At 36.4% G+C, this 23,884-nt stretch overlaps 1 protein-coding gene across 4 annotated transcripts in view; it reads right to left on the reverse strand.

Moving 5' to 3' along the window:
• SCMH1 (Scm polycomb group protein homolog 1) overlaps positions 1-23,884 on the reverse strand; it is a 173,022-nt gene that overhangs the window by 129,125 nt on the left and 20,013 nt on the right. For all 4 annotated transcript variants that reach the window (XM_090269223.1, XM_090269221.1, XM_090269218.1 and 1 more), the window contains exon 2: positions 1,429-1,509. The gene's annotated coding sequence lies outside the window, so the exon portion shown is untranslated. The remainder of the gene's footprint in view (positions 1-1,428; positions 1,510-23,884) is intronic.

Below are 23,884 nucleotides of genomic sequence, written 5' to 3' on the forward strand. Positions count from 1 at the left end.
AAAGGAGAAAAAAGAAACATTAAATGTACCTCTGAAAATCCATTATAAGACAGAACTCTTACAGTGTTAGGTCACAGTATGGTTTTAATAAATCATAATTCTATCCCGATATGCACAGTAATCAAATTGAATTGTTGGGAGAACTGTCCCACTGTGATCATGGAGGACAAGCTAAAGGGAGGCTGGAGACTAGTCTGGGATGTGCCACTAATCAGCCACTCTCTTCTGAGCAAGTATTTCTAGTGCCTCTCAACCGATCCTCTGCCTCCAGGTCTCCACTTACTTTGCTCCATTCAGAGATGAGTGTGATCCCACAAAAGAGGAGCAGCAGGGAGGCAAGATAGGCAATCACTGTCTCAAAGAGACCAATATATTTTGTCTTGTATATGCAGCAGATGTGAACAAAGAAGATGGAGCAGCTTTCTCTTGGTGATCGGCCCTCCCCCCACTCTCTCTGTAGCAGTTATGCATCTCTGCACATGTAGAGAGAGAAGAATCCCCAGAGAACATTAATATTTCCTTTAACAAGCAAAGCAGCTAACAATAATAAGTGGCTAATAAAAATGCAGAGAAGCCAATAACTACCTTTGTCTTACAGGCCATCCTAGTAGACTTCAACTATGTATAACGTTTACCCTTTCCAGAAGCTTACAGAGGTAGGTATAATCCAGAGCACAGGAGAATGCTTCTGGCTCATGCTTCTTGAACAGGGAAGATTACTAATACCAATGGTGCCACATCAACCTTCCTGGAAATGCACACTGTGTTTGGACAATAGCCAGTAGTTTATTATAGATGTAAAGGGGTAGAGTAAGCTACAGAGACAAATGAGAGGAACTGAGTGAAATGAGAATAGATTAGGCAGCAACTTGTGAAGAGCCTCATCTGCCATACTAAGACAATGGTGTATAACATATTGAAGCATTTGGTGTCATCCCAAAGACTATGTTAGACATTCAATATCAAGATCTGATTTATATTGGTATTTTACATCTATAAAGGGATTTTAATGTTTTTCACAGACTTTATATACATTATTTCCAATGTCCATACAGCTTCCATACTTACACAATTACTAAAATTTAGACACTAAAGATCTAGGAATAAATCTTGTCGTTCAGAATAACAAGATTTTAATAAGTCTTGTAACCCCTCATTGTTTCCATAAAACAGGAAGAGCAATTGTACCCACTTCTTAAGATTACTGTAAAAACTGTATGAGATAATTATGTGAAGAGTACTTTACAAACTATAAAGAGCTATATAAATGATGTGCCAGACTTGGTAAAATTGCAGGATAAGTTGGCAAGAAAAAGAGAGATTCTTTTATTCACTATAGTTACTTTTTGTGATACATATCATACATTCATAGATAGCCTAATAGAGGATAACTTTCTATTTCTATTACGTACAAATACAGGTTCTGACCTTTTTGAGGATCTGATTTTTGCATGGTACCATCAGCTATACCAAATAGGAAATCACTTCTCTTTAGTAAGATGGAGAAATCTAGAAGGAAAAGATAGAAAAAAATTAGAAATGTGAACAAACTACTGTAGATTAAAGAGACATGCAGCGAAATTAGGTTTTTATCCAGCAGTCTGGACACTCAGACAGGCTTTCCCAAAGGCAGCGATTTGGTTATGTTTCCAATTTCCAGGATCCTTCCCTCAGCTTTGTAGATTCAGAATCCTAAGTATGTTAAATATAGAACAGAGTCTTGACAGATCTATAGGTCATTAAACAATGATGAGTAAACTACAATGTCCATTTATTAATTTACTGTGAGAAATATAAGAGCCACGTGAACTAAAATATTGTCCACTGAAAACTACAAAACACTGCTAAAAAAAATTAAAGAAAACATAAATAAATGGAAAGACATCGGTGTTCATAAGTTGGAAGACTAATATAAATGAAAATAATACCCAAAGTGATCTAAAGACTCAGTGCAATCTCTATCAAAATCCCAATTACATTTTTGCAGAAATATAAAAAGCCATCCTAAAATTCACATGGAATTTCAAAGAACTCCAAATAGCTTAAACAACAACCTTGAAAATGAAGAATGAATTTGGAAGACACACATTTCCTGATTTCGAAACTTGCTACAAAGCTATAGTAATCAAAACACTGTGATATGGGCATAAGGACACATATATAGACAAATGGAATAGAAGAGAGGGCTCAGAAATAAACCCTAACTTATACAGTCAAATGATTTTGAACAAAGGTGACAAGACCATTCCTGGGAAAAAGAAACTCATTTCAGCAAATGATGCTGGGAAACCTGGATACCTTCATGCAAAAATTAAAGAAGAATGTTTACCTTACACCTTATAAAAAATTAACTAAAAATGCATCAAAGACCTAAATATAAGAGCTAAAATTATAAAACTCTTAGTAGAAAACATAAAGGAAAATCTTTATGACATTTGACTTGGCAATAATTCTTAGATATGACATCTAAAGCACAGGCAACAAAAAAAATGACCCTAAATTCATTAAAATGGAAAACATTGTGCACCAAAGGACACTATCATGAGAGTGAACAAACAACCTTACAGAATGGGAGCAAATACTCGCAGACCATATATCTGATAAGGCATTAATATTTAGAACATATATAATTCAACAAGCAAAACACCTCAAACAACCCAATTCAAAAATGGGCAAGGGACCTGAATAGCCACTTCTCCATTTATCTATACAGATGGTCAATAAGCACATGAAAAGACACTCAACATCATTAATCATTAGGGAAGTGCAAATCAAAATTACAATGAGTTACCACTTTACTCACATCCATTAGAGAAGGGCTATTATGAAAACAACAAGTAAACAAAAATAAGTATTGGTGAGCGTGTAGAGAAATTAGAACCCTTGAAATTTGCTAGTGGGAATGAAAAATGGTACAGCTGTTGTGGAAAATCTCAGAAAGTTAAACAAAGAATTACCATATGATTACCATATGATCTAGCAACCTACTCCCAGGTATATACCCCAAATAATTGAAAGCAAGGATTGAAACAGATCCTTGTACACTAATGTTCATGGCAGCATTATTCACAATAGCCAAAGGGAAGAAAATGATCCAAGTGTCCATTAATAAATGATTGGAGCCCCAGCCCCTTCCCAGCAGGTGCAAAACCAATGTGTCAGCCCCTGCGCCCAGGCGCCCCCGGGACCACCACAACAGGCACACAACAAACCCGCCTACTGGCGCGCAGAGGGCTCCCCCTCCGCTGGAACAGGCGAGCAACCAGTCTGCTTTGAACCCACCCACCCCGGTGCGCAATGGGTCACCCTGGCCTGCATGAGGGAGTGCACTCGCCCCTGGCTGAAGCCAACGGATGGTGAAGTGAACTAGAGACACCTTGTAATAAGTTTTGGGCACTGGCTCTCAAGAAAGAACTGGGAGAGCAGCGGACTAGAATCAGATCAGTGAGCTAGAGGACAACGTAGAAAAAAATTCCCAAACAATGCAACAAAATGAAAAAAGCCTTAAAAAAAATGAAGAGGGTTTAAGAGAACTGCAGGACAATATGAAACAAAACAATATCTGTATCATAGGGATAAAAGAAGAAGAAGAGGAGCATGGGAGAGAAAAATTAATGACAGAAAATTTTCCTAACTTGATGAGAGAAAAAGTCATGCAAGTCCAGGAAGCACAGAGGGTCCCAATGAAGATGAACCCAAAAAGGCCCACTCCAAGGCACATCATAATTAAAATGGCAACATTCAAAGACAAAGAGAGAATCCTAAAGGCAGCAAGAGAAAAACAGCAAATAACATACAAGGGAGCTCTGATAAGACTATCAACTGATTTATCAACAGAAACACTACAAGCCAGAAGGGAATGGCAAAAAATATTTCAAACAATGAAAAAGAAAGGCCTACAACTGAAACTACTCTACCCATCAAGGCTCTCTTTCAAAATAGAAGGTGAAATAAGGAGTTTCCCAGACAAAAGAAGACTAAAAGAATACATCTCCACCAAACCAGCACTGCAAGAGATGCTAAAGGGAATGCTGTAAGAAAAAGAAGAAAAAGAGAGAGGGAGAGGAACACAGGTACAAAAGGAAATGAATACGTAAATACCTGTCAATAATAACCTTAAATGTAAATGGATTAAATGCTCCAATCAAAAGACATAGGGTAGCAGAATGGATATGAAAACATGACCCACATATATGCTGTCTACAAAAGACACACCTCAAAACAAAAGATTTACACAGACTGAAAGTGAAGAGATGGAAAAAAGTATTCCAAGCAAATGGACATGAAAAAAAAGCTGGGGTAGCAATACTTAGACAAAACAGATTTCACAGCAAAGGCCATAAAAAGAGACAAAAAAAGGACATTTTATAATACTTAAGGGAACAATTCATTAAAAAGATATAACCTTGGTAAACATATATGCACCCAACATAGGTGCACCCAAATATATAAGGAAAATCTTAGAAGACTACAAGAAGGATATCAACAGCAACACATTCATAGTAGGGGACTTTAACACCCCATTGTCAACAATAGACAGATCTTTGAAGCAAAGAAACACCAAGGATATTGAGGCACTGAACAACACCCTAGATCAAATGGACTTAATTGATATATATAGAACTTTTCAAGCCAAAGAAGCAAAATATACATTCTTTTCTAATGCACATAGGGCAATTTCAAAGATAGACTACATGATAGGACATAAAACAAGCCTCAACAAATTCAAGAAAATTGAAATTATATCAAGCATCTTCTCAGATCACAATGCCTTGAAACTAGAAATCAACCTCAAGGAAAACACTCAAAGACATTAAAAGTCATGGAGAATGAATAACATGCTATTAAATAATGAATGGGTTAACAATGACATCAAGGAAGAAATCAAGAAGTTTCTGGAAACAAATGATAATGAGCAAACAACAGCCCAAAATCTATGGGATACAGCAAAAGCAGTCCTGAGAGGAAAGTTTGTAGTAATACAGGCCTACCTAGAAAGGACAGAAGAATCTCAAATAAAAAATCTAACCCTACAGCTACAAGAACTAGAACAACAACAACAAACAAAGCCCAGAGTGAGGAGAAGGAAGGAAATAATCAAGATCAGAGCAGAATTAAATGACATAGAGACTAAACAATTCAAAAGATCAACAAAAGTAGGAGCTGGTTCTTTGAAAAGATAAACAAAATCGACAAGCCTTTAGTCAGGCTCATCAAGAAAAAAAAGAGAGAGGACCCAAATAAACAAAATCAGAAACAAAAGAGGAGAAATTACAACTGATATCACAGAAACACAAAGGATTGTAAGAAATTACTACAAACAACTATATGGCAAGAAACTTGACAACCTAGATGAAATGGACAAATTTCTAGAAACATATAATCTTCCAAAATTGAATCGAAATCCTGAACAGACCGATAACAAAGAGTGAAGTTGAAACAGTAATAAAAAAACTTCCGGCACACAAAAGCCCTGGACCGGATGGCTTCACAGGCGAATTCTACAAAACATTTAGGGAAGAACTAACGCCTACCCTTCTCAAACTATTCCAAAAAATTCAAGAAGAGGGAAGACTCCCAAACTCTTTCTACGAAGCAAGTATTACCCTAATTCCAAAACCAGGTGTCAAGAAACAACAAAGAAAGAAAACTACAGGCCAGTATCACTGATGAACATAGATGCTAAAATCCTCAAAAAATATTGACAAACTGGATCCTGCAACACATTAAAAAGATCATACATCATGATCAAGTGGGATTCATCCCAGGGATGCAAGGATGGTTTAATATTCACAAATCAATAAATGTAATACATCACATTAACAAAATGAAAGACAAAAATCACATGATCATATCAATAGATGCTGAAAAGGCATTTGATAAAGTACAACACCCATTTATGATGAAAACACTCAGCAAACTGGGAATAGAGGGAGCATATCACAACATAATAAAGGCCATATATGAGAAACGCGAAGCCAACATCATACTCAATGGAAAAAAACTGAAAGCATTCCCCCTGAGATCAGGAACCAGACAAGGCTGTCCACTCTCTCCACTCCTATTCAACATAGTGTTGGAAGTCCTATCCACAGCAATCAGACAAGACAAAGAAATAAAAGGCATCCAATTTGGGAAAGAAGAAGTAAAACTGTCATTATTTGCAGATGACATGATAGTGTACATAGAAAGTCCTATAGACTCTACTAATAAACTACATGACCTAATAAGTGAATCTGGCAAAATAGCAGGGTACAAAGTCAATATTCAGAAATCAAAGGCATTTCTGTACACCAACAATAAAATATCAGAGATAGAAACTAGAAAAAAAAATCCCATTCACTATAGCAACAAGAAAAATAAAGTACCTAGGAATAAACTTAACCAAAGAGATAAAAGACCTGTACACTGAAAATTATGCAACATTGAAGAAAGAAATTAAGGAAGATACAAATAAATGGGAGCAAATACCATGTTCTTGGATGGGAAGAATCAACATCATCAAAATGGCCATACTACCCAAAGCAATTTACAGATTCAATGCAATCCCTATTAAAATACCAATGACATATTTCACTGACCTAGAACAAATACTCCAAAAATTCACATGGAACCAAAAAAGACCCCGAATAGCAAAAGCAATCTTGAGACAGAAGAACACAGCAGGAGGAATCACAATACCAGACATCAAACAATACTACAAAGCCACTGTGATCAAAACAGTCTGGTACTGGCATAAGAACAGACATATAGATCAGTGGAACAGAATAGAGAGCCCAGAAATAAACCCAGGCCTCTATGGTCAACTAATCTTTGATAAAGGAGGAAGGAACATAAAATGGAGTGAGAAGAGCCTCTTTAACAAATGGTGCTGGGAGAACTGGACAGGGATGTGCAAAAAAATGAAACTAGACCACCAACTTACACAACACACAAGAATAAACTCAAGATGGATTAAAGGTTTAAATGTAAGCCGTAACACCATAAAAGTCCTAGAGGAAAACATAGGCAGGAAAATTTCAGATATCCCACATAACAATATCTTCATGGATACATCTCCTAAGGCAAGAGAAATAAAGGAAAAAAATAAACAAATGGGACTACATCAAACTAAAAAGTTTCTGCTCAGCAAAAGAAAACATCAGCAAGATGAAAAGGAAACCAACCATATGGGAAAACATATTTGCCAATGATATCACAGACAGGGGACTGATCTCCAAAATATATAAAGAGCTTATACGACTCAACATCAAAAAAGCAGACAACCCAATTAAAAAATGGGCAAAGGACCTGAACAAACACTTCTCTGAAGAGGACATACAGAAGGTCCATAGGCAAATGAAAAATGCTCAACATCATTAGCCATCAGGGAGATGCAAATAAAACCACAATGAGATACCACTTTACACCTGTCAGAATGGCCATCATCAACAAATCAACAAACAACAAGTGATTGTGGGAGAAGGGGTGGGCTGGGTGGGGGGAGCAATGGGGGAAAAATGGGACAACTATAATTGAAAAACCAAAAAATAAAAAAATAAAAATAAAAAATCCTCCTGCTTATTAGACCATGGAGATATTTGGGACAATTCTGTTTTTTATGTACCAAGAAACTTAGAGGTAACTTAGACCTAAACTTGGCCTGGTTCGTTCTTTGTCCCTGAGGAGCCACTTCCTCAAGGCTTCAAATTCTTCACCTGAAAACCAGGAGGTTAGAATTCTCTAGTGCCTTCCCAGGCAGGTCCCATATTTAATACAAACTAGCTGCATGCATCTGTTTCCTCATCATCCACCTCGACAAGTGTCTGATTTTATATCTTCATAGAAAATCCTGTTATTGAAACAAGGAAAATTTATCAAATGATGTTAACTGTGTTTCTGCAAGATACTCAAGCAATTACCCTGATACCCAGTTCCTGGTTGGGAAACTTTGAGAATACCTTTTTCTTCATTGTAATAATAAACATGTCTTATGTGAATCCAAAACAATACAGCAATCAAAGGAAAGGGTTCACTTCTCTAGAAAACTGACTTGATTGAGAGGGTATGGAATAATCTTTGAGTGGTATTAAACTAAGGCATATCATAGATTTTTAAAAAATTATTTGGGGGTGATACAGAAAGAATACATAATAAGCATTCCAAACAGCTAAGGCAGAAGAGTAGTACCATTTGCTAAGAGTTACTGTACTCAGTATTTTCTAGGAATCTTTTTTTTAAATTTTTTTTTATTTTTTGGTTTTTCAATTACAGTTGTCCCATTTTTCCCCCATTGCTCCCCCCACCCAACCCATCCCTTCTCCCACAATCATATCCCTCCCCGTTGTCCATGTCCATGAGTCATTCATACCCATTCCTTGACTAGACCCTTCCCTTACTTATCCCCCTTGTCTCCCTCCCCCCTCCCCCCTATTGACTACTATTCTAGTCTTTGCCTATTTAGTTCATTTGTTTATGTTGCTCTTTAGTTTCCTGTATTAGGTGATATCATATGGTATTTTTTTTCTTTGCCTGGCTTATTTCACTAAGCATAATTCTCTCCAGTTCCATCCATGTTGTCGCAAATGGCAGGAGTTCCTTCTTTCTCTCTGCTGCATAGTATTCCATTGTGTAAATGTACCACCGTTTTTTTACCCACTCATCTACAGATGGGACCTTAGGCTGTTTCCAGCACTTAGCTATTGTAAACAGGGCTGCTATGAACATAGGGGTGCATAGGTTTTTTTGAATTAGGGTTTTAGGATTTTTCGGGTATAATCCTAGCAGTGGAATCGCTGGTTCAAAAGGCATTTCCATTTTTAGTTTTTTGAGGTAATTCCATACTGTTTTCCATAGTGGCTGCCCCAGTCTGCATTCCCACCAACAGTGCAGTAGGGTTCCCGTTTCTCCACATCCTCGCCAGCACTTGTTGCTTGTTGATTTGTTCATGATGGCCATTCTGACAGGTGTAAAGTGGTATCTCATTGTGGTTTTTACTTGCATCTCTCTGATGGCCAATGATGTTGAGCATTTTTTCATGTGTCTATGGACCTTCTGTATGTCCTCTTCAGAGAAGTGTTTGTTCAGGTCCTTTGCCCATTTTTTAATTGGGTTGTTTGTTTTCTTGATGTTGAGTCGTATAAGCTCTTTATATATTTTGGAGATCAGTCCCCTGTCTGTGATATCATTGGCAAATATGTTTTCCCATATGGTTGGTTTCCTTTTCATCTTGCTGATGTTTTCTTTTGCTGAGCAGAAACTTTTTAGTTTGATGTAGTCCCATTTGTTTATTTTTTCCTTTATTTCTCTTGCCTTAGGAGATGTATCCATGAAGATATTGTTATGTGGGATATCTGAAATTTTCCTGCCTATGTTTTCCTCTAAGACTTTTATGGTGTCACGGCTTACATTTAAGTCTTTAATCCATCTTGAGTTTATTCTTGTGTGTTGTGTAAGTTGGTGGTCTAGTTTCATTTTTTTGCACGTCCCTGTCCAGTTCTCCCAGCACCATTTGTTAAAGAGGCTCTTCTCACTCCATTTTATGTTCCTTCCTCCTTTATCAAAGATTAGTTGACCATAGAGGCCTGGGTTTATTTCTGGGCTCTCTATTCTGTTCCACTGATCTATATGTCTGTTCTTATGCCAGTACCAGACTGTTTTGATCACAATGGCTTTGTAGTATTGTTTGATGTCTGGTATTGTGATTCCTCTGTTGTGTTCTTCTGTCTCAAGATTGCTTTTGCTATTCGGGGTCTTTTTTGGTTCCATATGAATTTTTGGAGTATTTGTTCTAGGTCAGTGAAATATGTCATTGGTATTTTAATAGGGATTGCATTGAATCTGTAAATTGCTTTGGGTAGTATGGCCATTTTGATGATGTTGATTCTTCCCATCCAAGAACATGGTATTTGCTCCCATTTATTTGTATCTTCCTTAATTTCTTTCTTCAATGTTGCATAATTTTCAGTGTACAGGTCTTTTATCTCTTTGGTTAAGTTTATTCCTAGGTACTTTATTTTTCTTGTTGCTATAGTAAATGGTATTTTCTTTTTTGCCTCTGTCTCTGATATTTTATTGTTGGTGTACAGAAATGCCTTAGTTTCTGTATATTTATTTTGTACCCTGCTATTTTGCCAAATTCACTTATTATATTGAGTAGTCTTTTAGTGGAGTTTATAGGGTTTTCTAGGTATACTATCATGTCATCTGCAAATAGTGATAGTTTTACTTCTTCTTTCCCAATTTGGATGCCTTTTATTTCTTTGTCTTGTCTGATTGCTGTGGATAGGACTTCCAACACTATGTTGAATAGGAGTGGAGAGAGCGGACATCCTTGTCTTGTTCCTGACCTCAGGGGGAATGCTTTCAGTTTTTGTCCATTGAGTATGATGTTGGCTTCAGGCTTCTCATATATAGCCTTAATTATGTTAAGGTATGCTCCCTCTATTCCCATTTTGCTGAGTGTTTTCATCATAAATGGGTGTTGTACTTTATCAAATGCTTTTTCTGCATCTATTGATATGATCATGTGATTTTTGTCTTTCATTTTGTTTAGGTGATGTTTTATATTTATTGATTTGCGAATATTAAACCATCCTTGCATCCCTGGGATGAATCCCACTTGATCATGGTGTATGATCTTTTTGATGTACTGCTGGATCCTGTTTGCCAAAATTTTATTGAGGATTTTAGCATCTATGTTCATCAGTGATACTGGCCTGTAGTTTTCTTTCTTTGTTGTGTCTTGACCTGGTTTGGGGATTAGAATAATACTGGCTTCATAGAAAAAGTTTGGGATTTTTCCCTCTTCTGGATTTTTTGGAATAGTTTGAGGAGGGCAGGAGTTAGTTCTTCCCTAAATGTTTTGTAAAATTCACCTGTGAAGCCATCCGGTCCAGGGCTTTTGTGTGCAGGGAGGTTTTTGATTACTGTTTCAATTTCCTTCTTTGTTATTGGTCTGTTGAGACTTTCTACTTCTTCTTGATTCAGTTTTGGAAGGTTATATGTTTCTAGAAATCTGTCCATTTCTTCTAGGTTGTTAAATTTCTTGCCATATAGTTGTTTGTAGTAATTTCTTATAATTGTTTGTATTTCTGAGGTATCAGTCGTGATTTCTCCTCTTTCATTTCTGATTTTGTTTATTTGGGTCTTCTCTCTTTTTTTCTTGATGAGCCTGGCTAGAGGCTTGTTGATTTTGTTTATTTTTTCAAAGAACCAACTCCTAGTTTTGTTGATTTTTTGGATTGTTTGTTTAGTTTCTATGTCATTTAATTCTGCTTTGATCTTGAGGATTTCCTTTCTTCTTCTTGCCCTAGGCTTTGTTTGTTGTTGTTGTTCTAGTTCTTGTAGCTTTAGGATTAGATTTTTTATTTGAGATTCTTCTAGTCCTTTCAGATATGCCTGTATTGCTATGAACTTCCCTCTTAGGACTGCTTTTGCTGTGTCCCATAGGTTTTGGGCTGTTGTGTGTTCATTGTCATTAGTTTCTAGAAATTTCTTGCTTTCCTCTTTGATGTCATTGTTAACCCACTCATTATTTAATAGCGTGTTATTCATTCTCAATGAGTTTGGGTGTCTTTGATTTTTTTCCCTGAGGTTGATTTTTAGTTTCAAGGCATTGTGGTCTGAAAAGATGCTTGATATGATTTCAATTTTCTTGAATTTATTGAGGCTTGTTTTGTGTCCTATTATGTGGTCTATCTTTGAAAATGTCCCATGTACATTTGAAAAGAATGTATATTTTGCTTCTTTGGGGTGAAAAGTTCTATATATGTCAGTTAAGTCCATGTGGTTTAGTGTGTTGTTCAATGCCTGTATATCCTTGGTGTTTCTTTGCTTGGATGATCTGTCTATTGTTGATAATGGAGTGTTGAAGTCCCCTACTATGAGTGTGTTGTTGTTAATATCCTTCTTGTGGTTTTCTAGTATTTGCTTTATGTATTTGGGTGCTCCTATGTTGGGTGCATATATGTTTATCAGTGTTATATCTTCTTGATGGATTGTTCCTTTAAGTATTATGAAATGTCCTTCTTTGTCTCTTTTTATTGCCCTTGCTTTGAAATCCATTTTGTCTGATATGAGGACTGCTACCCCGGCTTTTTTTCAGGTCCATTTGCTTGGAATATTTTTTCATATCCCTTTACTTTCAGTCTATGTAAATCTTTTGTTTTCAGGTGTGTTTCTTGTAGACAGCAAATATGTGGGTCCTGTTTTCTTATCCATTCCGTTACCCTATGTCTTTTAATTGGAGTATTTAATCCATTTACATTTAAGGTTATTATTAACATGTATTTATTCATTTCCCTTTGTATCTCTGTTCCTCTACTCTTTTTTTTTTTCTCTTCCTTTTTCTTAGAATATTTCTAGGAATCTTTTTTTGTGTTAACTACTGAAAATAAGGCCTCTTTAAACAAGTCAGAAAACCTTTGTATAAAATAAAGGAACAAGTAGGAACAAAGAGGCATGAGAAGGAAAAAAATATGTCCAGTGCCTGGCTTTTTGAGTTTTGTTGTTGTTGTTGTTGTTGTTGTTTAAGTCCAGAAATTTAGCTTTCAGGACTCAAAATACCTTTCTCAACTTCTTCAGCTTTTGACCCAGCAATTTATCCCTTAATTAAAATCTACTTTAATCCTTCCTCATTTTAAGTCTCTGGGGTTCATTGGACCAGGATTAGCGGCAGACTTTATTTCATAGAACAATTTTATATAGTAATCTAGTTCAGAGAACTCCAGATATTTATTTCATCAAAATCATTAATAGGTGTCTAACCTCTTGAACACAGAGCAGTGATTCATAACTTTTTTCTGCCCTGACAAATCTGAAGAATACAAAACACTTTATCAGTGAGGGCAGACTCATTGAAAGCATTGATTTTCAGCAAGAGGGTAAGAGGTAGGATTAATTTGATGGGAAGGGAGGCTCCACTGGGTGAAGGTTTTTGGAATCTCTGGGGGTATTTGTATAATTAGAGAAAGCACCTCCCCTAGTCCATATGCTTCTTCCACTGCCCTTTCCCTAAGTCCCATCCATGCTCTAGGGCACTGTTGTCCAACAGAAATATAATTTCAGCCAAGTATATCAGTTTAAGTTTTCCAGTAGTCACATTTTTAAAAGTTAAAAAAGATAAAAACTACTTAAATTATGCATTTTAATTAACACAATATATTGAAATATTATTTCAGCCAGTTGTTATAAAATCAATGAAAACACTTTACATTTTTTTATGTTGTCTGCAAAATCTGGTGTGTATTATAGTTTATCTCAATTCAGATGCTAAATTTTTATTAGAAATACTAGACCTTTATTCATATTACATAAAATTTACAGTTGAAAAAGATTCATATACTGTTTTTCCAAACATACTTAAAAATTTTCCAAAAACTATATCAAGGATTAGTTTTTAAATTTAAATTTAATACAGTTAAATAAGATTTACAATTTAGAGCTTCAGTCGCACTAAACATGTGGCTATTGTGTCAGACAACCCATATGTAGAGGAAATAAATAATAAAATTAAATGTTAAGTGCTTATTATGTGCCAAGCATTGTTTTAAGCACTTGTACTAAATTGTTCAATTTTCACAAGCCAGTAAGGTAGGTACTATCATTATCTCATTTTATTAATGAGGAAACCAGTACAGAGGATATCTTATAATTTGTACAGTTACACAGTTAGTAAATTAGTAAATGGTGGAGCTTGGATTCAAAGCAAGGTAATCTGGCCCATTTCTTGTTTCTGAAGATTAAGGTATTTCCAGGAAAACTGGGCTATTTAGTATGCCCTATGAGTAAAAAATCTTTTACCTATGTTTGGTTAGAGGCCCTCAGCACTGGCTGATTTTCTTCATTAAGTGTCCGTACCTTGATTACACGGACTTTTCTCAATATACGTAGTTCTCACAGCTTATTAAAGAAAACCACCTAACATAAAGGCAAATTCTATCTGATTAAAACTAATTTAAAAGACATGCACTGTCTTTTAAAAATATGAGATTTAAAAAATATGAGTAAGCACCCAGCTACTTAGCAGCACTGGAAAATAGGTAAGAGTACCATCAAAGAATCAGGAACTTTGAAGAATTTCTGCAACATATAATCTAAAGAGAGCTATAAAATGGAGAAAATCAATCCATTGCTGAGAGCCTCTAACCAACTGCAGGTAAAGGATTATATTTACTCCTAGGGCATACTAAATAAATCAATTATCCTGGGAAAAAACCCAAGCTAAGAAACAAGAAATGGAAGTTGATGGAAAGTAATGAGACCTGAGATTTTAAGACCTGTGTTCCCTAGCATCTAACTCCTAATCAAACAAAGCTTCTAGCTGCACTTTTTATCACTAGGCACAAAATGTACAGTACCTTTTTAAATTAATTGTAAAGATACTTTAAAAGGAGAAAAAGACAACAAATACTACCATAAAGAACCTACTCTAAATGTGACATTGGAAAAAAGATTAACTGATGACACCCTCAGGAAAATGCAATGGGATGAGTTAAGGTTACAAACGACAGGGGAGGAGCACAGATAGTACAGAGAAATCCAAATAACGAATAACCTGGTAACTTAAATTCCTTTATAGGAACAAAGCAATGTAAATAGAAAAGCTGTAAATTTAATTACAAATATTTGAAATGTGTTTGCATTGCTGGCTTCCAAATTAATTAAACCTCTTTCAGAAAAGTCCTAAAGAATCACCAAAGAAATTTCAATACAGCTGGATAGGTACAGGGACATATAAATATTTACAAGTAATGGAAAAATTCAAGTGGTGAACAAAAAGTTTTTAATGGCAAAATCCTTTTGATTTTGTTGTATGTTTGAAGTTTTTCACAAGTAAAAAAATAAACTACTTTAAAATATCTCAGAGAAGCTGCTGCCTCAATGCTCAACATTGGGCAACACTGAAAAGGTGGGTAGGCTAGAATAAAGAGACTAAAAGGAATGAATAAACATTGTTTTATAGCACTTTTACACATATGGCCATTTCATCACAACAAATCTGAAAGGCAAGTGATATTATCTCCATTACACACATACTCCACCCCACCCCTAAGGCTCAGAGAGTACCTTGATCAGTGAATATTAAGCCTGGGATCAAAACGTGCTATAGGTTAAAAAAATCTTCCTAAAATCTAAATTATCTTCAGTATTTATTTTCCACAAGTATCTAAGAAAGTGACTATTTCAGCTTTACTTGCAATTTAAAAATAAGAACAAATGAAATATACTTTATGAAACATATTTTTACAAAACTATACAAAGTATAAATGACTTCTAGTTTCACTCCTTTATAATTTTCAAAGTTAACTGACTTACGTATTACTTTATTTGTGTTACAGCTACTTGTATACATATTTTACAGTTGTTTTAGCACTGCAATTCCCTTGAAATCAGGATCCGGATAAGATTTATTTCTACACTCTTTGTAACAGTACCATGGATAGTAGTTTGATGACTGTTTACTTACAGAAAGAATGTGATCCTCACAATATATATACAAGGTGGGCAGGACACCTACTCACATTATCCTTATTAAACACTTGAAGAAACAAAGGCAGAGTAAACTCTAATGCTATTTCTCAGCTATAAAGCTCATTTGTTGAGCTAAAGCTCTGGTCTTTTCCTATTGCACCACTGACTCAAAGATACTAAGCCTGATTCTTCAACTGAGAGTCTGGCAGGGTGGTCAGAGGAAAAAGCTTTAGTTAGCCCTAACTAGGTGTGGCTCAGTTGGTTGGGTGTTGTCCCACAAAGCAAAAGGTAGCCAGTTTGATTCCCTGTCAAGGCACATGCCAGTGTTGCGGGTTCAGTCCCCAGGGTCAGGGCACATGTGAGAGGCAACTGATTGATGTTTCTCTCTCACATCGATGTTTCTCTCCCTCTCGTTCTCCCTCCCTTCCCTTCTCTCTAATGACAAATAAATAAAATCTTTAAAAAAAGAAAAAGCTTTAGTTACATTATTTTTTAAATGTTTGGAAACCTTAAAATATGGATCTTAATGTGAATATAAAATGTTTGCAAACTTTCTGATTTCTTTCTTTTTTTACTAGGACAGAGTAGTAGAAGGAAAATAAAAATGATTCTTAAAAATCCTATGCTTGGTTTTAAGTTCCCTAAAACTCAACAAAAGCAAGTTAAAAATATAACATCTAAGATTTATACTCAGTTCATGGGAGCAATTCCATGTATATATGTTACTTTATATGATTTTCCATAACATCCAGTAAGAGATAACTATTATTTCCATTTCACTAATGAGGAAATGTCAGAGTTAGAGAGTTGGTAGGTGGTTGAACTGGGATTTTAAACAATCCAGTTCATGCTCTTTGCGGTATATACTATGTTGTTACTTGCTTCCACAAAACTAACCAATAACCTTCTGATTGATCTGTCTCTACTTCCATTCCACCATGTGCATGGCAACCAGAGTAGCCCTTCTAAAATAAAAAGTCAATCATATCATATTTCTGTTTAAAATCCTTCAATGGATTCATGTGGCCTATTATAGAATGAAATTCACTAAAGTCTTTGGCATTGCATGTGTAGCCCATCAAAACCTAAATCCTTTAAAATTTGGTCCCACTACTTACTTCTCCAACATCATCTACCTATTTTCTCCTTCTCTTTACCTTCCTCCCCTAAGTAAGTTATTCAAAATGATCTATACAGTCCCTCAACTCATCTATAATGGAGTCCCTTTTCCCATTATACATTCAATTTGTCAACTTACAACTCATCCTTCAAAATTTAACTCAGAAATCAATGTATCTCCTCTTCCTCAGCCTTCTTAGCACTTTTACATAATCATTTCTTCTTCTGTGCTATTTTGATATCTGGTTTTTTAAATAACATTTAAATAGTGTATTACAATTATTTGTTTATATGCCTCTATGCCCTATCTGACAGTGTAGCCCTAAGGGATGTCTTACTCAGTTTACATCCACAGGGTCTAATGCACTGCCTGACAATAGTAGGCATCAGGTACATGTTTGTTGCGTTAAATTCAAATACACTCAATTAGAAAGTACAAAAGTGTGAAAAAAGGATTTCGGTTTTGCAAAATATAAATGTTTCAAAGAGGGTGGGGAAAGCCTGAAATCCTTTAACTGAACTGTGTATAACAATAGAAGTTGCCCTGAAGGTCCCTGCTAGCATTCTGTGCCCCAGCTGGGCCTCCAGAAGGTTCATTACTTTCCTATTATCATTGTGGCAATTTATTAATGAGCCTAGTGCAAGCAAGATAAATTGAAATGACAGCCCCGGCAACTAACATCTCTTATTTATCACTAGAGCTAGTCTCTCACTAGCAGTGCCATAGATAAAACAGCATTTCGAATATCTTCTAAGAGACCTGCAAACTCTGTGGCACTAAGGGGAATACAAAAAAGTATAAGACCTCATTAATATAGGCAAAGAATGTGTTGTCAAAAAAGTAACTCAAAACTGAACATCGCAGATGTCTATTACAAGTAATGATAAAGGACTCATTATGTAATTCATCATTTATGGGTGAATTGCCTATACAAGGGCTAATTGAAATGCCACTCAAGCTTTCTAGCTTCACCCAGATGGAGTTAGTTGTTACAACATATGTATGAGAAGGAAACCAAGACCCAGTACTAGGCTATCTAGCAGAAGGAAGGTCTATAAAACTAAAGCCCTAACCCTCCATAAGTTTAAAGGCTCCTGGGTCCTAGAAGAAAACATAGGCAGTAAAATCTCATACATTGCTCGTAGCAATATTTTATCAGATATATCTCTCCGGGCAAGGGAAACAAAAGAAAAAAAAATAAACAAATGGGATTATATCAAACTGAAAAGGTTTTGCACAGCAAAGAAAATCATCAACAAAGTAAAAAGAGAACCCACAGAATGGGAGAACATATTGGCTAATACATCTGATAAGGAGTTAATTGCTACAATTTATTAAGAACTTACAAAACTCAACACCAAAAAGCAAACAATCCAATTAAAACATAGGCAAAGGACCTGAATAGACACTTCTCCAAGAGGACATACAGACAGCCAATAGACATATGAAAAGATGTTCGATGTCATTAATCATCAGAGAAATGCAAATTAAAGCCAAAATGAGATACTATCTCACACCCATCAGTATGACTATCACCAATATATCAACAAACAATAAGTGCTGGCCAGAATGTGGAGAAAAGAGAACTCTAGTGCACTGTTGGTGGGAATGCAGACTGGTGCAACCACTGTAGAAAACAGTATGGAGATACCACAAAAAATTAAAAATGGATCTGCCTTTTGACCCAGCATTCCCACTTCAGGGAATATATCCAAAGGAACCCAAAACACTAATTCAAAAGAACATAAGTACCCCTATGTTCATTGTAGCATTATTTACAATTGCCAAGATATAGAAGCAGCCCAAGTGTCCATCAGTAGATGAGTGGACAAAACAACTATGGAACATTTACACAATAGACTACTACTCAGCCGTAAAAAAGAAGAAAATTTTACCCTTTGTGACAACATGGATAGACCTGGAGAACATTATGCTAAGTCAAATAAGCCAGCAGAGAAAGACAAGTACCATGTGATTTCACTTATATGTGAAATCTAATGAACAAACTGAACTAACAAGCAAAATTGAGACAGACTCATAGATAGAGAGCGGAAGGAGGTTAGGAGGTGGAACGATCAAGCAAAAAGGAAAAAGGGTTCATGGACATGGGCGACAGTGTGGTGACTGCAGGGAAGGGGAGTAAAAGGGGGTTAAATGGTAATGGAAAAAATGCAATAAAAATTTTCAATACATAAATAAAATAAAATAAAGGCTCCTTGGAACCAAAGCATCCCTACCAATGATTTAAGGCTACTCTCCTGAGGTAAAGCCAAATTATAAGCTGTGAACACAACAAAAGTAAGCTTTATAATGCAGCTAGCCACAAATCTGGTTTAAAAGAGAAATGGCAGAAAATCCTGTGGATACTGAAAGATACCACATATACCCACTGTCTTCCACTAATGACTACAGTACCTCCAGGTAACTCCTGTTTTGGCTTCTTAGGGCTGCCATAACAAGGTACCATATATCGGATGTAATGAACAGAAATTCATCCTTGCACAGTTCTAGAGGCTGGAAGCCTGAAATAAAGGCATTGCAGAACCATGCTCTCCCCGCAGTCTGCAGGAGAAGCTCCTTCCTTGCTTCTTCCAGCTTCTGGGAGCCCCAGGAAACTAATAAAGTTTTTGGTACTCATGAGAGTAGAATTCTGCTCTAACAAAAACTTAAAAATGAGGAAGTAACTTTGGAATTGGATAATAAGTAGAGGATTGACTACCTTGAAAAGATGGTAGGTAGAACTATGAACATTAAAGGTGCTCCTAGTGAGGCCTTAGAAGGAAATGATGAACATTTATTCAACATGAGGAAAAAAAACTTCTTGTTATGTTGGCAGAAAATTTGTCTGAATTGTGTTCAGCCATTGGGTGAACTTGTGATGAACTTATTTAGTTGAGGAAACTTCTAAGCAAAGTGTTGAAACTGTGGCCTAGTGCTGAAATTGTGGCCTATTTTTTCCTTGGTGCTTATACTGAAATATGAGATGAATTGAAGAATAAACTGTTAAGCAAAAAGGAGCCAGCACTTGATGATTTGGAAAAATCTCTGGATATCCAAACAGCATGCTCTGGAAACAGAGCTAAGGGTGTGGCTGGACAATCATTTTCCTGACTCATGAATACAATCAACCATTGCAGAATTAGAAATAGAGATACAGTTATATATATACATGGTTACCCAGGAAAGATCTGTGGAGGAACATCTTATCAGATTGTTTAACCCCATAAATTACATGGGAAACTAAAAGGTTTTTGTTTGTTTTTTTTAAGTATATTTTATTGATTATATTGTTACAATAGTTCCAATTTTTCCCCCTTTACTCCCCGCCATCCAGCACCCCCCTCCCCCAGTAGTCCCCCCCCCCAAGTCCATGCCCATGGTTCGTACATATAAGCTCTCCTGCTTCACCCTTTCATATATTCTTCTTCTTCTTTTTAAATAAATAATTGATTAATTATTTTAACAATGAAAAATAACAATCCCTCCCTCTCAGATATTAAGACCCTTTATAATCTTGAAACTAAAAGGTTTTTGAGAATTTCATACCAGCAGAAGTGCTTCCAGCCTGGATTGAAAGGAAGAGAGAAGAAACGAAATGAGGGAAAAGTAACACTAAAGCCAGGGCTACAGATGTAGATGACTGGCCCAATGGGGCTCTCTTAGGCTAAAAGGGTGGGGCTGCCCCAGCAGGCCAGAGGACAGACCATCCAGCCACAGAGGATTATTTCAAACCTTGAGATCAGATGGAACTTGACCCACTGGGTGGTGAATTTGCTTTAGACAAGTAACCCTTTTATTCCTTCCATTCTCTCTTTCCTAATGGAAATATCTTTCCTATGCCTGTCCTACCACTGTGCCTTGAAAGTAGGTAAGTTGTTTTCTAGGTTTCACAGGTCCACAGATGGAGAATAATATTTTTCCCAGTATAGACCACACCAGAGTCCCACCCATACCTGATTTAGATGATTTGGAAGATGCGACTTTTAAGTTGATTATATTTAGAAGATATTCTGGACCTAGAGTTGATGCTGGAATGGATTAAGACTTTTGAGAATATTGGGATAAAGTGAATGTCTTTTGCACATAGGAAGGACATGAACTGGGGTAGGGGGCAGAGAGTAGACTGAACTGTGTTCCCCAAATTGTGTACTCCTGGTACCTGTGAATGTCCCAGGGGGTAATGTACCCTGATTCCATGGAGACTTTGGGTTCAGGGTTCTCCCAGACTTCACACTGTATGTCTCTTCATTTGGCTGTTCCTGATTTGTATCCTTTATAATAAACCTGTAATCATAAGTGTGGTACTTTTCTGAGTTCTGTGAGTTGTTCTAGTAAATTACTGAACCTAAGGGGGGGTCATAGGAACTCTTCAGTTATAATGGGGCCATTATCATTAAAAGTTCTATAAGTAACAACAGGGATGAATCTCAAGATATTATGCTAAGTGAAAGAAGCCAGTCAAAAAAGACAAATACTGTATGATTTTCACTCATATCAGGTACTTATAGTCAAACTATATAGCCTGTCACAAAGACAGACAGGGGCTGGAGGAGGCAGAAATGGGGGGTTATTGTTTAATGAGTACAGAGTGTCAGGTTTTGCAAGATGAAAAAAGCTCTGGAGACGGCTGGTGATGATGGCTGCACAATGATGTGAACATAGTGCCACTGAACTGTACACTTAAAATGGTAAATTTGGTTATGTATATTTTACCATAATTTTAAAAATTACATTGAGACCAACAAGAAACTTTTGCAGAACTTAAGTTAGTATAATTATCAGCCTTCAAATTAAAAAAAAACAATTAACCCTAAAATCAACATGGAAAATGGATTAAAGGAGAGCCAGAACAGTCATAGGCTGAGTAGTTAAGATGCAACTATAGTAATTCAGGAGAGAGGATAGAAGCTTGGTAGTGATGAAGATTCATTAATTCATTCAACAAATATTTAATGAATACCATGATAAGTACCATGATAGATGTTAAATGAGATTAAGATTGGCAAGATCCCTGCCATGAAACTTGTAAAGAAACAAATAATTACATTTTGTAATTAAGTGATAAAACAGAAATAAACAGTGATTATGAAAAGGCATCAGGGAAGCTTTTATGGGGAGATGATTTCTAAGCTGAGAAAGAACTACCCAAGAGTCAGGGTAAGACCTTCCCATGCAGAGGGAACAACAGCATGTGCTAAGTCTCAAAGACAGAAAAGAACTTGATATGTATATATTTTTATCCTCACCCAGGGACATTTCTTTTTGCTTTTAGAGAGAGGAAAGGAGAGAGAGAGACATTATGTGAGAGAGAGAAGCATCAATTGGTTGCTTCCCATACATGCCCTAACCAAGGATTGTATGTGTCCAGGCCAGGGGTCGCCTGCGCCCACACCCTGGGAATTGAATCGCAACATTTTGGTTATGGGACAATGCTCCAACCAAGTGACACAGGCCAAGGCAAGAGCTTTATATATTTAAAAAATGGAGCCAGTGTGACTGGAATTTAGCTAGGGGATGGTGGCACCACGTAAGATTGGTTAAGAAAGTAGGCTCCATGTCATGTAGACCATAAGGGAAAATATCGTTTGTATTTTCAGTGCAATGGGAAGCCACTTAAGGATTTTAGGCAAAAAGATGATATGTAGTGATCCATTTTGGGGGCGTGAGGAGAGAAGTGAAGGAGTAGAAGCGTGGAAGCCACTTAGGAGGTTAATACAATGGCCAAAAGAACTATGGTGGCCTAGGCTAGAAAAAGGAAGGGGTAATGAATAGGGGTGGAAAGATTCATTAGCTATTTAGGCAACAGTCCTAATGAGTATTAGCCATGAACTGAAAGTCATTTCAGAAACATGTGCCAGTTTTTAGGTCTGGGCAAAAAGATGAATTAGGAAGTCGTTCATTGAAACAGGCAACAATGGACATGCATCCAAATCACCTAGTTTTTAAAAAATACTAATCCCTGTGCTCCATTCTGTTGGAGATGATAACTTCTTTTGTATATTGGGTTTTTAATTTTAAAATCTCTCCATATATTCAGCAAGTTTTGGAAATCTTTGCTATAGACAGAGTTTACCAGAGTTGGTTTCTATTGCTTACAACCAAAAGAACCCTTATGATAGAGAAATTGGTGAAGAGGGGTGGTATAGACAGGTCCCTGAATCAGAAGAGTTGACTGGATCAAGGATGGGAAAAGAACACTGCAGACTTGTAGCTCATGCTGAGAGGCTGGCCATCCTTATGCTGTAGGAGACGGCTGATCAACCTGTGGTCTGTTTTGTACCAGGGCTCACTACTACTGAAGTACACTGCAAAAAGAGACTTGGTAGGGAAAACACAGGAAATAATGTGCATTGGCTATACAGATGGCCTTCAATCAGTTCCTATAAAAAAGGAAACTGCTTAATATGAAATAGGGGAGATACTAAAAATATTTAAAACCCCGTATGGTCATACCAGTGCATATTGGAAAATATCAGTCCCAAGTTAAAGTGGTCATCTGAAAGCATTAAGAAGAAAATATGGCTTTTCTAGGAAAGGTTTGTTCTGCCTAGAGTCTATGCAGGAGCTTGGCTGAGTTGGAAAACTACCCAGAGCTAAAAACGGTACAAGTAAAGGCAGAAAGGCAGGAGCTACAACTGTGGATAAGAGACAAGACATAGGAATCCTGATTCATATAGGGTCCTCCCAAGCACCTCTGACATGCATTTCTTGTCTGATAAAGTTGGAATACAATCTAGAAGCAAGGAGTAGATTAATACTTCCTTTCCTCCAGGCCCTATTTCAGATTGAATGAGCCAATAAATTCCTTTTTTTTTTTTTTTTTTTTTTTGCCAAAATCTATTTATGTTGGGTTTCTGCCCTTTGCAACCAAAAAGTGTTGGTACATTATCAATATTTAAAAACTAGAGCACTGCTTTTTTTCAAAAAGATCAACAGGTGCACTACCCCAAATTTCTGAAACAGAATCTCCAGGTCAAGGTATCTTTTTTAAAAACTTTTTTATTCCCATCTCCCTACCTCCTCTCCCCTTTGGCAACCATCAACTCTTATCTATGAGTCTATTTCTGTTTTGCTTTGTTTATTCATTTGTTTTGTTTTGTTTTGTTTTTTTAGATTCCACATATAAGTGAAATCACATGGTTTTTGTCTTTCATTTCACTTAGCATAATACCCTCTAGGTCCATCCATGTTGTCTCACACAGCAAGAATTAGTTCTTTTTTACTGCTGAATAATATTCCATTGTAGATATATCACATCTTCTTTATCCATTCATCTACTGACAGACACTTGGGTTGCTTCCGTATCTTGGC

The sequence above is a fragment of the Furipterus horrens genome, unplaced genomic scaffold (genome assembly GCF_987537825.1).
Source record: "Furipterus horrens unplaced genomic scaffold, mFurHor1.1.pri manual_scaffold_3, whole genome shotgun sequence".
In the NCBI taxonomy this organism is placed as follows: Eukaryota; Metazoa; Chordata; class Mammalia; order Chiroptera; family Furipteridae; genus Furipterus; species Furipterus horrens.